Raw genomic sequence first — 14,891 nt, forward strand, 5'->3', positions numbered from 1 at the left:
ATAAGCTGTGCCATAAAGTAACTTTAGGTCACAAGTTATAGTTTATGAACAGAAGTATAACTATAACTGCTGATTTGCTATGGTTTGTGTGTGTGTAAAATGTGAACCTAACTATAACACCCCTGTGCCCTTTGTTTTTTTCAGTGAAATATATAGACACAAACGCTGACGGAGTGAGAAGCAGCATATTACTTGATGTGATGTAGATCTGCACATATGGTTTATTCGGTACTGTTTTTCAGGTGTAGCAGTGAGTAAAACCAGAACCAGGTCAATTTGCTGTAAAGCCTTGCAGTGACATATAAAATTACATTGAAGTGCCTTTGTGACTATGAACAGAGTTATTTTCCTGTATGATACCATTATAACATGCAATATATGAGACAGTAAGCAGTGTTTCTCTTTTTTTATATATTAGTGAAGATATATATACATATATGTATTTATATGCATATGTGTTTGATATATATATACATATACACACACACACACACACATCCACTCTAGTCACCAGGCCTGCCTATGTGATTTTAACTTACTGCAAAAATGTGACACTGAATCTTGGTTAAAACATATATCCGTGAATGCCATGAGCGCACTGCTTCCTAAATTACAGTATACATTTAACAATTACTGTATATAAGGGAACTCATTCTAATCCTCACTAGGCCTCTTCAGTGTGATTTTTCCATGCATCAGAGACAAAACCCTTTGCATCATAGTTTGTTAAAAGAAGTTCACAAAAACCAATTCCATAGTGTGAACCATATATGCAGGTGTGCAGTGTACAATATTCTATTTATTATTGTTGAGGGAGAGGAGCGGAGTCATAACTCACTTGAAGATTCTCTTCTCGTGAGTCACGTCGCTCTCCACACGCAATAATAGTAATAAATAGATTATCATACTATGTGGTGGTATCAGAAATCAGATTTCCCAAATATTTATGGGCAATTTGGCCTTTGGAATTGTGGTTATGATGTCATCAGAACCCTTATACAGTTGGGAATACTGCACCATATCACGCGATCCGTCTATCTATCTATCTGTCTATCTATCTTACAAAATTACATGCAGGCGCTCCTTACATTAACTTATACAAAGATAGCGCCGCACCGCACACTTAATGAAACAGAAGAGATGGAAAAGGTCATGGTTTAAACGCAGAAATGGGCGACATTGTCCTTTTTCAATGGAAGGAGGCAGCAGGTGGGCTGGCAGGATTGCATTCAGTATGCAGATTACATATGTGGGAGGGCGCCTCTTGTCGGCTCATTTATATGGAGGCAGGTCAGTGGAAAGTGTAGAACAATTCCTGCAGAATGTTCAGCTTTGATTCTCTCTTTTTTTTTTAAATGTGAGATTTTTATTGCTGTTCTTTATGATCTCAGTTAAAGCACATAACAAGCCAGCCTATGATGATTGCCAATATCCCTGCTCAGTCATCTATGAAGCAGTGCCATTGTCGAGTCTGGAGGCACCGACACAAAGACAAGCTTCTCTTGGCTCCTCTTATGTGTGGAGCGGAGAGCAGTGACTGGTCCATCGTCTGCAAGTGGCCTGCTGTTTAATTGCCTGTTTGACTGCAATTTTTCCAAACTACCTTTGAAGGTGACCCACCAGTTCATACTGCGGCATTAAAATGAATAATGACACAATGTAGAATATAATTGCCAACATTGGGACAATATTCCTCTGACTTCTATGAGAAATGCATCTTATTAAATTTAAAAAAGTAATACTTGGTACATGTGATGAAATAAAAGTAGTGATGTATACTATTTAAACTGTTGGTCATGCAAAAAATAATGTAGCATCTGGTCCTGAAAAAGTCTTCATTCAAAGTCACATCAGCACTGTGGCCGAAACATGTTGGATGTGTAATTCAGGCAGAAAGTTCAGAAGGCTTCATAGCATGCCTTTGAAGTACAACTGATAATGATTTTATTTGTTGTCAATAAAGACGTATAGACTGCTTGCAACACCAAGCCTTTAATGCAGTAGTCACAAATTTACTGCCACATTATGAGTTTGGCGGTCCCAACATGGGACCGCCAAACTTACGGGGAGGACAGAACTGCCATGGCAGTGTGCACCCCGCCCTAATACAATGTCCCCACTGCTGTGACTGGCGGAAACATTGTAATAGAGAGTTCTTGCCGGTCAGACCGGCGGAAAAAGTGCTGCGAGATAGCACTTGGCTCCCTTAAAGCACAGAGGGGGCCAAACAGCACTATCGGAAAGCAGACAGTGCACATTTTGACGGTGCTGGGCAGGGGGGCTCCTGCACTGCCCATGCCATGGACATGGGCAGTGCAGAGGCTCCCCTTGCTGCTGCACACCCTCACCGCCATGGAAAGGCTGGCTGTGAGGGGAGTTGTAATCGGCCAGGTGGCACTGAGTCAGAGCTGCCTTGGCTGAGTACAGCTCAGACCGCTGTCACCAGGTTGGGACCCACGTTCACAGGAGGGACCGCAGTCCGCTGGCGGGTTCGCCTGCCAGAGTTGTAATTGGGTGGTGAGACTGCCCGGAGTGCGACGGTCTGACCATCAACGTGAGTGTGGCAGTCCTCACTCCTGCCACACTCATAATGAGGCCCTTAGTATTTGCATATTGTATGATTTTACATGGTTGCATATGAAATTATTATAATATAAACAATTTATTTCCCACAGTAGCTGTCATCATATATGTAGGGCCAGCTTTCCTCTTCTGTTTTTCTCTGGAGACTCTTTCAAAGTTATGTTATCATGCTGGGACATACCTTCATCAGGCGATATATTAATGCACAGTGGCGACCGGTGAAATTTCAAGGTAGTGAGACATAGAAATTGGTCCTGAGACTCAGTGAGCAAGCATAATCAGCAAGCCTGAGTAATATGAGGCTGTTTGGCCATATTTGTTAGCACTGTATTCATTTTCAGTTATTTCACTGCAGCTATCATCTAGGCGAGTTTCAATGTTATTGAAGACATGGAGCCAGTTGATAGCCCTAAATTCTGGGTGGCTTTGGGTTCTCCCTCACATTAATTTTCAGAAATGTTGAGGAAAGTGGTTTTTATAGCGCACTTTGACAGTAATTAGCTTGACAACACCCTTAATGGGGGTTAGAGGGCATTTCCCCAACTATTTACCGAAAATGGTGTGTTTTAAATCACTTTGGGAAATTCGGTGTGAACATGGTTTAAAGAAATGTTTATAGGCAGCTTCAGAGATGTCCCCCAGAAATGCTTAGTAATGGGAAATGCTGTAATTTGAAGGACATTAAAGCATTAACAGGTTTCAAATGGATTAAATGCTTAGTGCCCATGTGCCCAGCAAGTTAGTGTCCTAGGTTCACAGGGTTCCCGCCGTGGGGCAACCTGAGGAAGACCCGGAGGTCTGTATAGGAAGCTGAAACTTCATCTGATGGTTTTCTGCCAATACCTGGGCCTCTAGAAATGGTGGCTTGTCAGCAAAGAGGAAACCAGGAACATCAACACTGTTTATCTTGCTGCAGAGGGCTGGCTCAATATGCATGTTCCACAATCAATGACATTGTGGGATCCGATCATTTCTTTATGTGGAACAATGACTTTTTTGTCCTAAGAGCAGAGTAAACCAGCACACACTATTTTGAAAGCAGTACTCACCTGTATATGGTCTGCTGTGAGAAGCCGGTCCTGACCCTTCTCGTTATTGTGGCAGGGCGTTCCACTCTTTAGAGCAAAAATGTCACAGAAAGGGCAGTAGCCGCCATCTTCCAACCAGCCTGTGCCTAATCACCAGCACATGTGCAACTTGCTCTTCAGGGCTTATTTATGACCCCAGTTGTCTAGTGCGTGCACCACGCAACATGACACATGCGTGACACAACTCTTAAGGCAGATTTATGAAGCCACGCAAGGCCACCTTAAGGCTTCATAAATCTGGAGTAATGCATCGCAGCACAAATCACAGCATTGAGTTACTCTGCCCTGGGAAGGCATTCCATGGGCATTTCGTGAGTGTTACCATGCGGCTCCCATGGATTTTGACACGGTTCCAGATTTACCAGAACTGGTAAACCTGGGAATGCGCCAAAATGCTACCAGGGGAGGCGTAACAAGGAGAAATATCTTAATTTCTCCTTGTTACTTCCTTTTTCTGTGTGCTGCATTCTGCAGCATGCATAGATAAAGGAATACGACCCTTCCTGCACAAAAACAATCCTGCATGCAACAGAAGCACTCTTACACCCTGGAGCAAGGGTGCCTGCGTTGGCGCTAGGCAGTCAAAAGGGTGGCAGTTCAGGGGAAAAGGCAGGAATGCGTTGTGTTGCCTTAGATACTGCACATTCCTGCCCTTTCCCTGTCACACCTTGCTGCGGCACTGTGTGACATGGCCATAAATGTGGTCCTTCATCTCTCCTATCAGCTTGTGGGTGATAGCCTATATTGGAGATGGGTGCAGGTGTGTACATATGAGTTCAGTTGACTCCTCCACATTGCGGAAGAGTTCACAGATATGAACATGACCTTTGTAGCAATGAATCTAGCATTGCAGAAGGAATAACCAAGGGAAAGGGGTAATCAGGAAGAGCAAATCATTTAAATCACGGTGCACAATGTTTTCAGATGCTTACTGGGATCTCATTGTGCTCATTACATTATTGCCAATAAATTATAATTTGAAGATGATGTCATAACTAGGAGACCGAGGCCCAGATTTACAAAGATTTAATCTTGGTTTACATCACTTTTTTTGACACAGTTCCGAGGATAAATTAATTTTGGTATTTACAAAAATAATTTTTTGCAAATGTTGACTTGCATTACTTTCTGAAAAAACCCAAAGTAATGGAACACAGTGCATTGTGCTGCCTTAAATTATTTTGTTTTAGAGAGGCATTCCATGGTTAGTGCATGGATGGTTCTGTGCATCTACCCCATAACTACAGAGACTTATAGACATTGGTTTGCACTAAAATGTGTTCCTGCCTGAGGCTGGCATATTAAGGAGAAAAATCTTTATATCTCCTCGTAATTTCCTCTTTGCATGTCTGCTCCATTGTGCAGGAAACATGCGGAGAGGAAAAAAGCCTCCCAAGATATTTGTTGTGGAGGAAGGAGTAACTTTATCCTACCCAGTATGGTGCAAGTGTATTTGTGTTGGAGCTAAAGTGCACCAACTCAGGGAAAGAACAGAAGTGCACAGATTCATTGAAAATATTGTGCAGTTCTGCTCTCTTTCATGCAACACAGCTCAGCAACGTCACTTCCTGTGCTGCTCTGCATGAAATGTTTGTACATCCGGGCCTGACTCCATATGGGGACGTTTGACAAAAAATCTTTGCAAGCCCAGCTACAAAACAAATACTAAACTGTTAAAAAAGTAAACCTTGAACAAAGGAGTTACCAGTAAATGAATATAAATATCAGCCATGAATGGCTTAATTGAACATGTGAACACTGGCATCCTTATGTAAAGTTAAGGGTTATTTTTTATTTTCCTGCAGCTTCTTTCAATGAAGAACAAGAGAGAAAGTTCAAAAATATTATCATGGACTTTATGGAAAAAAAGCAGTACTGCAGCAGGAAGAGCCTAGGGAAGGGGAGAGTAGATCACCTCAAAGCACAATGTCTTCTAGTAATTTATATTAGGCAGATAGCTCATTACTATAACTAACTAATAAGCCAAGTATGCAGGTTTTACAGTTAAAAAAAGTGCTATTTCTTGCTTACTTTTTCTACAACTTGATTGTGCATGCTAACCCCACATCAGGGAGACAAATGAGGCCTACACACTTGCTTAGTTCAGGACTGTGTAGGTGACACACACACATAACCCTTCCCCACTCTGAACCTGGTACATAGTGCAGTCAACGCCTGTGTGAGCAGGTGGAAAAAGACTGCGCTGAGCTGTGTCAAGTTGCAAACACAACAAATCATTATGCAGCTTCAAAATAAAGCCGCACAGTGATTGGTCATGCTTTCTAGTTACTCCTCCCACCCACGCTGCCATTTCTACTCCATACACAGGCCTTGGAGGGCATTACTTCTGTTATGGAGCCAATCGCGCCCAATTCCAACACTGCTCTGATGCCCTGTCTTACAACTCATAGCTTGAAAGCAGCATCAGGATTGGCTAGGTGGCCAACAAAGTGCTCCCTTTCAAGTACAGTGGGACTGAGTCTATGTCCCCATAGTGCTACGGCATAGCAAGATTGAGAGGGCTAATATATGCACGCCAGACTGACCCTTGTTGAGGTAACTTTCACTCTGACATGCACACGTCAGTTTACAGCAGCAGGTAACCACCCACTCTGTCAATCAGGATGATGTCACATCAGTGCACTGAGACAAAGGCCACGCCTCCTTCCTCTGTAGTGTGGCATGCACAGCACTGAGGCATGTCTTGTGTAACTGTGTTGTGGCTCTGTAATACAATTGGGGTAGAGCACTGCCATAACACTGCTATGAAGAAGCCGCCCCTCTTAATGCACTGTCCATCGCTTCTAGATGTCCGATTAGTGCTCCATCACTGGGGTTTAGTACTGCAGCCTCTTTTAGCTTGGTATGCCCTCGATGTACACGTGCCCTAGAGTGATCTGGCAAGTGTGCTACATTCTATCAATGTCCCCATATCACAGAGTGGAGTGAGGTCACCAGAAAGTGGTTATCAGTGCTTTGCAAAAGCCTTAAATAAAACAAAAATAGATGTGGTTGTTAAGTGTTTGTCATTTAGGCCCAATGGGGCTTTCTTTCGTGCAACTTTTTGTGAACGTCTTGGCTTGTGAGTGAGTCTACTGTGGACCTTGCAATGTAGTGTCTGTGTTCAAGGTGCCAAACTACACATGTGAATGCTGTTCAGTGCCAGGTGTGTCGAGGGGATTGTGATTGCTGCCCAGTGATTTTAAAGGCACAGCCCGGTTTCTGTCATCTACTAACATGTAATTGTGTAGGTAAGGAGAGGGACTGCCCAACACTCACGGGACACAGCCAGGCTTCATTGCATCCTGGGATGTGGGAGTGATGGTCACTATTGTGTAGTGCACTGCCAGATTGCATGTTACTAAGCCACAGGTATGGAGATGGAGAATGGGACTGTGCTTCAGAGCAAAGCCAGGACTGCATGCTACCTTGGGTGCTGTGCTAAGGATAAATACACTAAAATATTAGCAGAGCAAAGCAGGTTTCCGGGTGCCCTTGGTTGTGGAGATGAAAGTAAATGATGTGACGTGCTCCAAGAGCAGGGCGGGGCTGCAGGATGTCCTCAGGCCTGGAGCGGAGGGTAGATGCCGCGTTGTACCAAGCTGCATGTGTGGAAGTGGGGACAGGGCTTTGCGGTGTTCACAGAGCACAGCCAAGTGTTAGGATGTCTCCAGGTGTGGAGATGAGGGTGAATCTTGTGCTGTATTTCCTGGTCTCTGAAAGAGGGAGAGAGATGCAGCTGAGAAGACTGAGTTCTCTGCTGGAGACTATCTTCATTTCAGCCTTGGAACAATCCTGGGTCAAAGACTCACCAGCACACTCTGTTATGACTGTTTTGTGCAAAGAGAGACTCTAGCCTGAGGAAGGACACACTGGACTTCTCTTTCAGAAGTGCAGTCCAAAACTCATCGCAGGACTGTTTTTTATCTAGAACAGACACTTGAGGTATTGTTGCCAACATAAGGCTGGACCTCTGGAAAGGAGCCATCACCTTTGTCCAATACCCACAAACCAATGTGAGAAGAGGAGAGAGATTGCCTATGTACATCTATCTCAGAGTTAGGTGTCCTACCACCCTTATGATTAAGCCTCAGCTCAGTTCAGGCTTGCCCCTCCAGGGGCAGACGCACCTCAAAAGATTGTTCTATGGACCCTCACACACATAATTGATGTTGTGCTTCATCATTGTGTTTCACCCTGGTCCCTATAAACCAGGGTACGCTTGAGCAAATTTCAGGGAGTTCTTTAAATAGTATTCCTAATGGGATCCATAGATGAAAAATACCTAAAGGACACCCCAGTTTCCCTTTATTATTGGGTGCCTTTGTTACATTAAAAAATATATATTCTATGCAGTTTGGGTATTTACTCCTGGGGGGTTACTACCCGTGCATCCTAGTTACTTGTCAACGAATATGTGACAGAACAACTAGGTCCTAAACAACTATAGCCTAAACCACTACTGCTAAACAACTAAAAAGTCTCTACAACTAAGTACTGAACAACTACTGTCTAAACAACAATTGTTCCTGACTAACAATTACCTGAACAACTAATATATATATATATATATATATATATTCTAAACAACTAATAAACCATAAAAACCAAAAAGAAAACCTTACCTTAAAATTAGTTGTTCAGGCAATTGTCATTCAGGCACAGTTGTTGTTTAGACAGTAGTTGTTCAGTACTTAGTTGTAGAGACTTTTTAGTTGTTTAGCAGTAGTGGTTCAGGCAAGTAGTGGTTTAGACCTAGTTGTTCAGGATGTTTCCCCTTGTCAACATGTTTCAGTGTATTGACACTGGCTCCAGATCTTAACCTGTCTACTTACCAGTGTACTAGCAGGACACTACTGTTTGTGCCAAGTTATAAGAACCAGACATTGTCTTGCAGAACTTCTGTTTGCACTACTGCTCTTTTGGAAGTCTGAATTCCAAAGTCTACAGTTTCCAGGCATCGAAGAAACCGTCCGTTGAATAACACTGGCCGCAGGTCCCCTTGTTAAGCTGATTCCCAGAGCACAGAGCTTAAGCACCATGATGTCATTTGGACTGATATATCTGGCCAGGAGGGTGATAGAGAGGTCTAAGGTTCTGTGTTGATCATTATTTTCTGTGCAGCATTATTTACTAGTGTGTAGTGTGTATTAAAGTACTTCATTTTACTATGTATAGCACTGACTGGGCAATTATTCATTAGGTGGGTATTAAAGAATCATATGTCATGTTCAGTGTCTAAACCTATATCCTCTCCTTGAGTAATCTTGCACTGCTCTGCCTAGTGCCATTGAGAGGTGCAAAAAGGGTCGTGGGGTGGGGGTCACTTGTTTGCTTCATCTGCACGCCCAATAGAACTGTGGACACGTGTCACTATTGGGAAACAACTTGTTTTTATATTTGGAGTCCAGTGACTTCTGATTGTGAAGAGCCTAGGAACCATGGACCAAGATTCACAAAGGTTTAGCACCGGGTTAGCATTACTTTTTTAATGCTAAACCGATGCTAAATCTTTTTTGTATTTGCATTGGCTTGTATGGGAAAGTAACGCAAAGCAACGCAAAACCCTGCTTTGCATTACTCAGCATCAATGGGGCATCCCATGCAACCACCCATGCTTTTTGACGCTAGACCCCAAAACTCTAACATCAGTAGACAAGGCTTAGCGCCAGTAACACCGCTGAAAAGTGGGCATTAAATTGAGACATATTTTCATTTTTCCGTGTTTTTTTCTGACTTTGCATGCATGCCGCACTGTACAGCACACATACAAAGTAAGAAATGCTTTTTCCTCTGTCTGGGGATAGTATTTTGTACAGGAAGGATGCCCTTTCCGTACAAAACCTATGCTAGACTTATGCACACACCCTAGCACTATGGCGCTAAGGTGTGTGTGGCGCACAGCAGCTGAAATCAGCACCGGAGATAGGGGGAGGGGAGGAGAGAGCCATATCTATGTGAATCTATGCTCTCCTGCTCTCTCCTTGTTGTTTTTGGATGCCGCATTGCGTTGCGTGACACCTACCAGAATCTGGGCCTAGGTCTCACTCCCTCCTCAGAAGACGAGGTGAAAGGAATGTACAAAATGCATGTATTTAGGAGCTCAACATGAAGCAGGAAACAAGGTAGAACTCAAGTGTGTCAATCAATATTATCAAAAAGGGAATTATATGTCGCCCTTGGTGTGGTGCTGGTCACAACAATAGTATCATCCTATATGGTCCAGTGAAGGACACCTCCCACCCTTCCACACCCTCCTTAGGAAGAGCAATGAATGTGGGTGTCTGAAAGGTGTGAGGGGCGGGTACAGCCTGTAGGGTGTGTAAGGCAGAAGGGAGACAAATATGTGTGGGGCCAGCCAATGTCTGCGACAAGATGTGCTGGGTAGGAGAGCGATGCTTATTTAAGACAGGCAAATGCCCCTTGCATGTGTAAGTCAGAATAGTGTCTGTAAAATGTGACACGTCAACAGTGACTTTGCGAACAATGATGTAGAATGTATGGGGTCTAATGTATGAGTTGTAAGCGTGACTTTGTGTGAATGCGCAACACTTATAAATGACTGCTAAATATATCCGTGGAGCATGAAAGGGGCTTCAGTGCATGAAGGAAGTGTGCCTGTACAAAGTGTGATCCAGGAAGGGCCGGATAGGCTTTTATTCCACAGGACATTTCCCCAGTGGACTGAGAGCCCTTGGAGACTGGTTTTTAAAGCCCAGGGCCATGCCTGGTGCCTCTGTCACTTTCCCAGTCCCCCCTGGTTCATTGCAGCTGGCACAAGGAAGTTTCAAGGAACAGAGAACCAGAGGGACGAGGTGGAAGTTAGAGAGAAAGTGATCGGTGAGAGAGAGGAGAGAAGAAGAGAGGCAGAATGGATGGAAAGTGAGTGCCCGAGTGGGGCTGGTTTGAGCAAATTTGCCAGAGCTGCTTTTGGCTCGCAGGTCCAGAGATCCTGTACGTGGTAAGTAGCGACTGTAGAATGTGTGACTTAGAATGTATGAGGGTTGAGAGTGACTGATATATAATTTGGAAGAGTGCCTATATGGTTGTATATGACCGGGTAATGTTTTTATGATGGGGGAGGCTAAAAATTATAACGTAGAATATATGAGACAAGAGAACATCTATCAGATGTTTGAGGCAGGAGTGTTTGGAAAATTGCATCTCATATTTGGAACACAAACACAGCTAAAGCCCTACTCCCAAAACAACATCATTTCTGCCCAAGGGAGTAGCCAGAAAATCCGACAACCCCCCCACTTTGAACCAGAGCTCTTATGGCACCAACCAAGCAAACTAAATCATCTCAACTCTCCCCAAAAGAGCTAGCTTGTCCCGTCCATGTCGCTTCCATCCAAGCATCTATCTATTCATCATTTCATCCTTCGATCGACCAGCATATATCCACCCATTCGCCTATACATTCTGTCATCCATTTATTCTTTCATCCGGCATTCCGTCTGTCACCATTCCATCCATCCATCCATCCGCTCATCCATCTTCAAACCTATCCATCAAACATATCCATCAACCGTTTAACTCATCCCACTTTCTTCCATCCATCTAATCATCCATCTATCCTTTCGTTCATCCGTCCACTCTTTCACTCCATCCATCCATACATCCTTTCACTCAGCCATCCATTCTTTCACTCAGAGCTGCTGCTTGTCTGAATTATCTCTCCTATCCTAGTTCTTCTCTCACAATTCGTTTTTCATTCATCGAAGGCCAAGGCTGGGGCACTAGACAAAGGGAAACAGAATTGCAGAGAGTGACCTGGGCGGGCTCTTGCCAGGGAACAGGGTGGATGGGTTTCTAAGTCGGTGTTTTGTGTTGGATGATTAACCTTTCGTTGAAGGAAGCATGCACAGGGCCCCTGTGGGAGTCTGTGACGTGGGAATGAATGCTGGACCAGTGCTACTTTAAGAGCACCACCTCTTACGGCACCACCACTAATGGCCACAAGAGGCCACCACCTGCAACACATGGCTTCAGAAACACTTTAATGCAATACAAAAGGAAATGCCCAATGGTCAAAAGACAGTTTTGTCTGGGCTTCAAAAATCCTTGCATTAAACACAAATCAGTGCATTGTGTCTGATGTGTGGTCAGTGTGACACACTGTGGCTAAAGGGGTTGAGTGCCAAGAGAGGGCATGTAGTTCCTTTGTGTGGCCTGTGGATGGCAGTGACATGTTTTAAAGCGAGTGATGGATATTTAGAAAGCTAATAAGAATAGAGAGCCTGGGAAAGCAGCCCCATCAGGGCATTCTCACTGCATGCCCCCTATCACTCACGTGTCCTGGGTTCGGTTTGAGCTCCCCAAGGGGCTGTGGCTGCCTGTGTGGCAGAATGCTAGAATAAGTACCTTCTGCCCAGTTTCAACTGGACTTGAAGACGTGCTGATCAGCCAAGTCTCAGCTTCTTAAAGAAATAAGTTGTGAGGATCGGGGGCCATTGCACAGCTCTGCAAAGTGGAAGTGACATTGCCCATCCTGTGGTGACCGATGACATCACAGAGCTTCATTACCCTGGGCTACTCCTATTGTGACATTCGGGGTGCTTTACTCACGGAACCGGTGCCAATGTCTTTACCATTTTCATTGACTGATTTTTTTACAGAATGAATAAATTGCCTTGACAGTCCACCTTTACAACTGTATGCACAAAGTCTGTGTAAAACTACGGAACGTTTTCAATTTGTCAGATACAGAAAAGCACTTCCCCCCTTCCAGTAACCAGAAGAGCGACATTAAGGCCAATGTAATGAGCTGACTTAATGTGAAACCATAAATGGCCACAAGAGGGTCTCATGCTACCACAAACTCATAAACAGGTACTGAAGTAGTGTAAACCTGCCATCCAGGGTAAGGAGAGTGCGGTGTGTGCTCCTGAGAAAATCTATATGGCAGAGGTTTATGATAATGTCTAAAAGAAATGCTAAGAAAACGACAATTCTTTTCTATTTAATCTTTTTTAAACCCTAATTCTAGGAGAGCAATTAGAGGGATACGAGGCTGAAACTTTTTTCCTCTGTCAGCTTCAAATTTTAAATTATTCATCATTCACAAACGTTGTGAATTTGAAATTGCTCAAGTAGATTACAAAAGTAGATTTTACAGACTAAAATCTAAGCAAACCCATTTTTTATTGGAGGAGGGAGATCTTCCCGCAAAAAATAGTTTTTGCAGGATTATTTTTGGGCTAATTTTCAGGTTTACAAATCACGAACCCTTCACGAACCATTAGGTATGCCCATGTTACAGGTAGCATTTATTCCCTCGGACATGTCCTTGGAGGCGGGGCCTAGAGCCGCGGAGGCTGGGTTTGAAGGCCCGCGGCTGCTGCCTCTGTCAATAACCCCCGGCTTCCCCTTGTTAATTGCAGCTGCCAATGCCGGGGCTCTGAGCGGGAGAGAAGGGAGTGAGAGAGAAAGACAGTGTGCGCTGAAAGAGGGAGAGGAGGACAAGAGGAAGGGAGCCAGGCTGGGTGAACACTTTTGCCAGCAGGGCTACTTTTGGTTCCTAGTCTGACCCAGGATGAGAGCAGGAGCGAGAGAGATGTAGTGAGAAAAAGGAGAGAGACAGCGATACAGATGAGAGAGAGGGCAAACCAGAGAGAAAGAGAAAAAAGGGAAGATAATAGGCTGCAGTGCAGTATTACACTTATTAAACATACTCCTGTTTCATTTTTAGGTCGAGTGCAAGCTCTCTGGCCTGTTGTAATCTATCTGTGGGCTTTTAACCACGCCCACCGCACGACCATCACTATCACTATCACTCGTTCACGGCTTGCATTTCAAAAATCCTTTCTTTTTGTTGGTAAATGCTTTACGTTTGTCCCTCCTTAGGGCAGTTTTGTTACTACCTTGGCCATGGACCCTGTTACACTGATTATTACACTTTTGCTGATACGTTTGACTGCGAGCAAACTTCTTTTTCCTTTTGTGTCTCTCCTTCGTGCTCATGCTCATGGCGGCCGTGGTGGTTTGAATCAGCTTGCTTATGTCAACTGTTGTACTTTTTATTTTCCGTTTATGTGGCAAGAAAAGCCCAGTTAGGAATTTACAATGCTGATAGCTGTAACTAGCAAACGAGAGACCCATTGCATTGCAAATACTTGTTTTCTATGCCAACTTTACAGAAATAATTTTGTTTTATAAAAAAAGATGCAACAGGTAATGTGTATTGTGGTCCAGCAAAGCCAGCTCCAAATTCTTTCTCTCTCTCCATCTTTTTCTCTGTCTCTCGGCACATCGCTTGTTTTTGTTCTCTCTCTCCCTCCCTCTCCCTTTCTCATTCCAATATGATTGTGGCTGCAGAGACGTTTGCCGATATAATGTGGGATTGCATTTGACACTGGTGGGTGGTGAAGCTTTTTTTTAACAAATTGTGCAGGACATGAGTTGATGCTCCAATGACTGCCTTTTGCCTGGGTTTGTACTATGGAAATACTATATACCCACTAGCATGCAATCATACATACATGCATGAGTTGGTGATTACAGTCCACTCACAGTGAGGAGTGGTTTTTGAAGGAAACCAGGCAGAATGCCACAGAGAGGCTGGGGACTGAATGAACAAGAGGCGTGAACTAATCTACCCAGAGCGACAATAGACATTAATTAATGCCAGTGTGATGCACCTGTCACATCACAGTGCACTCTTACCCATAGTATTTAGCAACAGGCAGGTGGGATCACAGGAGCATTATGATGGAGTACTGCTGCCCTGCCATGCATCTGGGAAAATCTAGCCTCTAAGACCCTCATAAATGATGAACCTCACATTCCTTAAAAAACAACAACTGTGGCTGCTTATCCCTGGTACAGTGCAGTGCCAGGCCTGTCTCTGGTAGTACGAGTGACCTGGAGGGGCACACAAAGCTTACCACCATAGAGGGCATAGGATTACTGCCCATGCCATGGGTAACATAAAGAGGTGGGGGAAGCTCTTGCTTCACCCCACCGCCCTGTGAAGTTTTTTTACTGCTCGCTCTTGCTACCCTAAAAGTCAAGCGTAGAAGGGGTGTACTTGGCCCAGTTTTCAAAGCCATTGTAGGACAGATCCCAGCACATCAGTGCCAAATGATCTCATCCATCACACTTGGGGTCCAGTAATCTAAGTCTGGTCTGTGGCCCTCCAAATAGGGTCTGACAACAAAGACAAGTTGTAAGCAACACTAACATGTCCTCAGTGATGCAGCCTCCTTTGATGGTGTT

The 14,891-nt window shown here is 44.1% G+C and overlaps 1 protein-coding gene across 1 annotated transcript in view; it reads left to right on the top strand.

Moving 5' to 3' along the window:
* CHRM2 (cholinergic receptor muscarinic 2) overlaps positions 1 to 14,891 on the top strand; it is a 517,170-nt gene that overhangs the window by 17,647 nt on the left and 484,632 nt on the right. The gene's annotated exons all lie outside the window — the stretch shown is intronic.

This window comes from Pleurodeles waltl, chromosome 4_1 (genome assembly GCF_031143425.1).
Source record: "Pleurodeles waltl isolate 20211129_DDA chromosome 4_1, aPleWal1.hap1.20221129, whole genome shotgun sequence".
NCBI classification, from domain to species: domain Eukaryota; kingdom Metazoa; phylum Chordata; class Amphibia; order Caudata; family Salamandridae; genus Pleurodeles; species Pleurodeles waltl.